Here is an 8,009-nt window from a genome sequence, read left to right on the forward strand (position 1 = left end):
GCCCTTTCGGTCATGACCCAAAGTTCATGACAATAGCAGAGAGTCAGAACGTAGATTGACCAGTAAATCGGGAGCTTCGCCTTACAGCTCAACTCCGTCTTCACCACGACGGACCGGTACATCGACCGCATTACTGCAGAAGCTGCACCGATCCGCCTGTCAATCTCCCGTTCCATCCTTCCCTCACTCGTGAACAAGACCCCAAGATACTTGAACTCCTCCACTTGAGGCAGGAACTCTCCACCAACCTGGAGAACCTAATATAAAAGGGCCAAAATAGGAATTTAAACAGAAAACATCATACCAATGGTAACATTAACAGTGATAATTGACAAAAAGGCTAAAAGGCCAGTGCAGCCTAAAGTGGGGTTAGTACACCTGTAAAAAATAGTATGAAAATTTTAGTTAAGAGGTTTGGCCAAACGCCAATACATAAAAATGCATCTTAAACAAAGACTTAAAAACCGATAAGGAATGGGGCCAATTTAACATGTAGGGGTAGTAGAACCATAAAAACAAGAATAAACAATATGTGTATTTAAATGGTAAAATGTTCACAATACTATATGAACATTTTGGAAAATATATACTATACAATCTATGTAAACATTTGTATTTATGTTTTCCCCTGTGCTTGCCAAGTGTCTCTTATCTGTTATGATGCTATTTTGTTAAAACTAGCTTGGACAGACCTCTGGTGACAATTTCAAAGCCACAGTGTTGTATACACTTAATTTAAGGCATTAAGCTTTGATCCAAGGGTTCTTTTGGAGTGAGCAGCAGCAGTAGGTCCTTCAGTGTCCTGCTCAAAGACGCGCAACAGGACCGTCTTTCTAACAGTCACACTAGTGCCCACCGGAACACACACTAATCCCATTTTTCATGAGGTGGAAGATCATTACCCCTTATTCTTAAAGTCACCGCTCTTAAAACCATAATTCTTTCTTTAAAGCTGCTCTACTGCCACAGTGACTTTCACTTTCAACAGGCTTTCATCGCCTGTTGAAACATCAAAGCAAGTCAAAACACTCTGATATCGGTCCAAGTTAGATGAGAAGAAAAGACAGCAATGAGAAAAATGGATAAAAGAAGAAAGCTGCAGAGAGGGGGAAAGCTCTGTTATACAGAGATGTGCCTTGTTTTGAACAGCAGTTTAGTGGGGATATGTCACAGTGTCCCACTGTAACTGTTACTGTTGTGCGTAACAGTGCTGACTTCATAATGTTACTCAAGAGATTCAACGTGTAAACAAGAAGTTGCATTAAACCATTTGTAATGTAACATTCTACTTCAACATAAGTATTTTAATTAACATATGAAGAAAGAAATAACAGTCGGACTAGTTAAAACAAATTATCTGACAACATTTTGCACTGGGAAAAGCCAAGACTAGGATTTTTTTTGGTCATTACTGTTCAAATTCCACGCCCACAGACCAAAGACAAGTGAGTAAGGGCATAACGCCAGAATACACCACTAAGCTACAGCACACTGCACAACATCTCCTTTGGCTGCTGCACATCTAAACAATGCATTACATACACATTGAAATGGAAACACATGTTTTCAGGGGATATATAGGTATGAACACCTGACAAGCTCCACCCTGGTAATGAGGTTGTTTCACTACTACAATTAAAAGCACAATTTATACCAATACACTCAAACAAACAAAGTAACAAATAACAAAACAGACAGTCTTTAAAAACAACTCCCAAGGCTTTGTGCTGCACCGCGGCGCACTCACTGGCTTTTGTTCTCTCAGTCATTACAGTTGCTCACCAGGTCATTCTCCACGCCAGATGTAGCCACTCACTCTAACCAGCCTCCATAGTCTTCCCTCACCAGCAAACACAACCTCCCATAACAATACCAACTGCTTTCACTTTCTTTCTGTGTTCAGACAGAAGCAACGCAGTGAGATTGCATACAAAGTCAAAAGAATGAAACAATTAGAAATGTTTCCAACTGATTTCAGTTCTGTAGTCAGTTCACTGACATGGGATTGCAATGGATTTTTTTACTACACTAATGACAAAGAAAGTAAATATGTGCATTTCCAAAAATATTTAACTATATATATAATGTATGTGTGCATATATACACGTGTACACAAACACAGGCAAAGTATGTGTACACATCCATCTATATAAAAGTTAATACAAAGATGTGAATGTAAAGTTTCAGAATAAAGTGTCTAAAGTGTCATAGCTGTAAGCATACAGTCATTGTTTCCGTCATCGTCCACCTCTGCTCCACACTAACCTGCAGCGCAGCTGTGATCTGGCTAATATGACATCACACTGCACAGCACTGTTCCACTCCGGAAATACTGCCATCTACATTGCACTACTGATTTCACTTTTGGGTCCTGTCATGTCCAGCACTGTTTGTGCTGGTTATCATTCTGCCATGAAACTGTGGTGCTGCACAGGAGGTGAAGTGAATAGTAGTGCTAAATATATTATTACACGTTATTTGCTCATTTGAAAAAGAAAAAAACCAACAACAAAAAACCCCAAAACAAACTACATTGAATTCTGTACTTCTGTCTATGGCTGTTGTGCCAAGTATTTATAATCTGGCATTTGCTGTTGCAGATTAAGATATCATTTTTAGGAGACACAGTTGAACTGCCAGTTAGTGGGACAGCTAGCTCAGTGGGACATTGTGACTGACCAGTGCTAGCATGTCCCCAAGTAACTGTCACATTAATAACTGCATGGTTGCACTGGCTCACTGACCAGCTCCACAAGCCTGTCACTAAGCTTCCAGAACCACATATTTAGTGACAATTCATAAATGAATTTTGCTGAGCCACTTGTTTTCTAGCTGGCCATTAATCCTAAGTTGAAATGCTAACCACAGAATTCAGGCTTCAAGTAGTGAGACTTGGCTGACATATCAAATACACATTTTGTTTTCATTTCTCATGGGGACTTCACCTTGACTTACATTTGTTTCCTGGAGCATTGCTCTAAGATTGGCATTACCATAACCACTACTTGCCTGCTCCTAACTCTTGGCCTAATCTTAATTTAACCCTAACCTTAACTTTTAGCCAAGTTATCACCTTAAAAGTTTATTAATTTATAATGGCAAAGGACAGCCACGTTCCCACAGTGTGAATGAATAAACAGGTTTTGATCCCTATACTGTGTGTAATGCCGGGTACATGCATGCACACACACACACACACACACACACACACACAGGGTCCATACACAGACTTATATTCATTTCCAGGAGACTTACCCTAGCCTTATCCAGATCTGCTACTTGCCTAACCTTAACCCTAACACCTAATCTTTCACCAAAGCTGACACTTGCTCTAACGTTACACCCAATCACTTTCATAAAATTCAATGAATTAGTCCTGTGGCCCAGCCCCTGGTCCACACAGGTGACTTCTGGTCCCAACAAAGCCGTGTATACAGTATGCTGTATAAACAAGGCCACACACACATACTGTACGTGCTTTTTTGTCACTTGAGGGGACTTCATGTTGATTTACATTATTTTCCTAGAGACTTACCCTAACCCTTAACCATAACAAAGATTTGCCTAATCCAAATCCTAACCTTAAACCTGACTGTCTCCCTGAACCAGTATTTGGTCCCCACAATGTGAGCGGGCTCCAGGTTTTGGGTCCTCGCAAGTAGAGAAAAACAAATGCTCACACACACTTGCTTTTATGCTATAATGAAAGCTGTGATCAGGCCATAAATTTCATAGTTTAAAGGGCAAGTCTATTTGGCCTTCAATGTCATACACTTTTGAAAGGAACAAAGGCCACTTGACTGGACACTCAGTCTGACCAGCAAATGGAGGTTTTATGTATATGGGCCTAAGCTCCTTTATAATGTCTTTGTTTGTCTAGGATTAAGGGAATGAAGCATAAAGAAAAGAAACCCAGTGGTTCAATTAGTCAAACAAAAAGGTCAGTGATATACATATATATATAGCTACACATGAAAAAAACAAACCAAAAGAAAAACCCAAAAGAGAGATACAGTATCTAATAACTGGCCAATTTTGGCATTACAACTTAGTTTAAACAAAAAAAGTAGATTAAACATTAGGACTCTGCAGATAACAGTAATAAGGTTGTTAAGCCCTGCAGACAGCCAGATGCCAATAAAACAACACAATCAATTCTAGGACTCTATCAATTTATGTGGCATAGGCAAGTGACTTAGTACAAATGAGTTTACAACCAAAAGCCAGCGCAACTAACAAATTCTAAAGCGGCACAGCGCTAATGGTGGAAGCTGCTCACACCAGACAGAGCCTCCATAGAATGTCAGGTCAGCTGGGCTTTTGACAGGAACATGGAGAGACGACCAGCAGACTGGTAGATGGGAGTCTGTTTGATACAATCACTGGCAGCAGAAGGCAGGTCGACAAGCGGGCTGGCCATCATAGGACTGATGGACCATGATGCTGCTGCTCTAGTGCGGTCGGTGCTGAGCCAGGGCCACACACCTATACAACCTCCAGCCTCCCCCATACAAGTGGCCACGCATGCAAATATGTATAACCACAATGCAGTGGCAGGCACAGGCCGTAACTTCATTCTAAAAACATAGAGTAACATGCAGAGTCCTGATGTTTTTAATTTTCTCACTGGAGTATTCCTAAGTTTTTTTGATAAAAAGCTTTTAGCTTCTGTATAATTTTGAAAATTAAGAAGTACTTAACAGACTTTCATTTAAAAAACATAAATAGAAACAAATTTTTAGACAATAAAAACTATTTAAAACTTAACAGAACTCAAGACAGTCTAAAAATAAATTTACATAAACATCTATAATCTATAATTCTCTGAACCTCAAGTGCCTGCTTATTCAGAAATTAAGGAATATAGGTCTATTTGTTTTATAATTATGTGGAAAGCCGCCACGGGAGGCTGCTGAGCTGAGGTGATTTCCAGTCAGTCATTGAGAATCACTATCATAATCAGATTGCTGGGAAGTGTATGCCCTGCTGTCACTCACTATAAGCACTGGGGAATGGAAATGGTCCGATTCCCTTTAGGGGTGTGTGATATCATATTAGATGCTTCTTTGGGTCATGAATGTGAAAATATATTATCATACACACATAAAACTGTTATTTGTACCATCCTTTCACCATCTTCGGGAGGGGCAATGTCTCAGTTGGAGGAATAGGATTTTACACAGGACCAATATTGGTTAATGAACCAGTCACAGTGGTAGTTTGTGTAACCATGTGTACCTGGGTATTGGACCTTTTAACGTACAGGTCACATTGTGTCAAAATCCCTAACATCACATCCTCCACGATTGACCTCAACACTGGTGCCCCACAGGGCTGTGTTCTGAGCCCCCTTCTATCCACACGACTGACACCTGACTGCTTGGCCCTGTACCTGAGTGATCATATTGTGAAATTTGTAGATGACACAGTAGTGCAACTCATTACTTCCAGTAACTAGACCAAATATGGGAAGGAGGTGGGAAAAGGAGGCCCGGGACAGATAACAACCTTTCCATCAGTGGCACAAATATGAAGGAGATGATTGTGAACTTTAGAAGAACTGGCACAACTCATGCAACACCACACTGGGGGTGGAGGTGGGGGGTCCTTTGGGATACACATCACTGACAATTTCACCTGGAAAGCCAACACAGTCGGCTTCACAAAGATGGCCCATTAACCCCTGTACTTTGGAAGGAAGCTGAAGCATGCTGGTCTCCATACTCTAGTTCCTATCTCCTTTTATTGCTGTGTGTGTGGTGGAGACCATTCCTACATCGTGCATTACGATGTGGTATGGTAACTGCACTGCTGCTGACAGAGAGGCACTGTAGAGGGTGGTCAAGGCCGGACAGAAAATCGTTGGTAGCAGCCACCATCAGTGACATCTACACCAACATGTGCAGGAAGCTCAGCCTTTAACATTGTGAGAGACTCAACTCACCCTGCCAATGGACTGTTTGCCCTCATTCCCTCAGACAGTAGATTATGAAGCAACAGAGCCAGAACAACCAGCCTGAGAAACAGCTTCTTACCTTTGGCTGTGAATAATAAATGCTGCTTTTACATGAAACACTGCTAAAACCTGAACTGCTGTCATTAGTCATTTCTTATATTTTATATATCATTAGTCATTACTGTATATATTTAAATGCTTTTACCTATGTGCATGTGGTACCATCGAAGGTATGTTATTTATTACTGGAACCTGATGGGACCTGAGTAACCAGTTTTGTTCCTGACATGGAAATGCCTGCAATGACAATAAGTAGTCTTGAATCCTTGAGTCTTTCTTCCAGAAGACTTTTTTGTTTATCACACACTACACCCTACTACATTTATTTTAAAGTAGGCTCATTATGCTTTATTTAGTCAGGTAATTTCACTGATTTCAGGAAAACCCAAGAACAAATTACTATACATATACAAGTTTATAACAAGACAGTTCATTCACCCAAACAACCATCCCCCGCACACCTGGCACCTACTAAAACAATCATAAATATTATCAGCAATATAAGCCAGTAAAGTTTTAGGCCCTCTCAGGGAAATGAATGTCTCTAACGTCAAGCTACTGTATGTTGCATTTCATGCCAGTAGTAAGGTGCACAGTACTGGAAACCAATCTTCCTCAGTTCAGAGATGGCATGAGGAATTTTAAAAGCCAGTCTCTTCTGTGACCTGGTGTCATGGTTATGAGCACTCAACTAAGAATGTCAAATAACCTGGCAGTTTGGAAAGCAGAGCCTTATAGATGAAGACAGGGTGGTAGGCATCATCCAGGGGCTTAAGGGTAGTGGCAGCAGAACGATCTTAGATAATCCAACATAGACAGTATAGTAGATTATATAATGATTCTTCTGCTTTTCTTCAAAAGAAATCAAGATCTGTGTTGGTTTAAGAAACAAATTAAAAAGTTACATTTTTGAACAAAATGTTTAAAATGAGTTTTGTATGAAAATCTATTATCTAAACAAATGTATTTATTATTTATTAAATTTACTTATTATGCAGAACTATCAATTACATCTCCATATAAAGTAAAGTTTTATTTGCTAGATTCAAATGATTACATTAAGTATTTTTATGCTAATATTTTGATAATAAGTTAATTCTAATGGCATTATTGCTGCTAATGTATGATCTCATAACAGGGTATGTCTACAGTATGGTATTTCTACTTAAAATCTCTGAATACTTCTTCCACAACTGTAGAAACATGAATTTTGGTCCCATTAAAACATAGCATTTAAATAACATGACATTTTTGTCAGTAAATTTTTTTATGTTCTTTTCCATAAAATGACCTGTTACACTGAACAAGCTGGTGTGAAGCTCTTAAACAAAATGTTTTTTATTGCTCACTGCTATTTTTTAATAATGGAGTAGAAATCTATTATTACACAACAATGACCATCATGTGATGAACTCTGTATACAGCACTGTACTGTAGGTCGCTGACTATAGTATATGCACCACAGTGAGGAGGCTCAGTCTGAAAACATAAGATGCTGATTGTGTGAGCAGGCTGTTGACAATAGCTCAGCCACCACAAAAGCCCTGCAAAAGTTTCTGTAGAACACTGAAAGCATTTAAAAAGCCCCGGCGTTAATAAGCCTCATCTGAATGTTTCGCATTTTCAGGAATGTGTCTCATCCGCCTCCACAAACTCAGATGAGGAAACGGTTTGGCTGTGGGGACATCCTCAGATAAAGCGGCCTGTTTTTCTCTTGTCTCACCCACGGACACAAAAATGTTTGCACACTGTGGTGAAGAAGTAACAGAGGAGTGAGAGCTCTGCCAGATAAGAGAGGAGGGAGGAAGAACGTGGGGTGTAGGAAGAGTGAAGAAGATGGAAAAAGGGGTAATCAAAAAGGAGGGAAGAGAGAAAGAAGAAGGAGTTCCTTTTTTTAAAGGAGAATTAAGAGTGAGGAAAAAACTGGAAATGGGACTGGGGGGGTGGTTAGGGAAAACGGGATGGAAACGAAAGAACCAGGCAGAATGAAGGA

This window comes from Monopterus albus, unplaced genomic scaffold, assembly GCF_001952655.1.
Source record: "Monopterus albus unplaced genomic scaffold, M_albus_1.0 scaffold117.1, whole genome shotgun sequence".
Classification (NCBI taxonomy): Eukaryota; Metazoa; Chordata; class Actinopteri; order Synbranchiformes; family Synbranchidae; genus Monopterus; species Monopterus albus.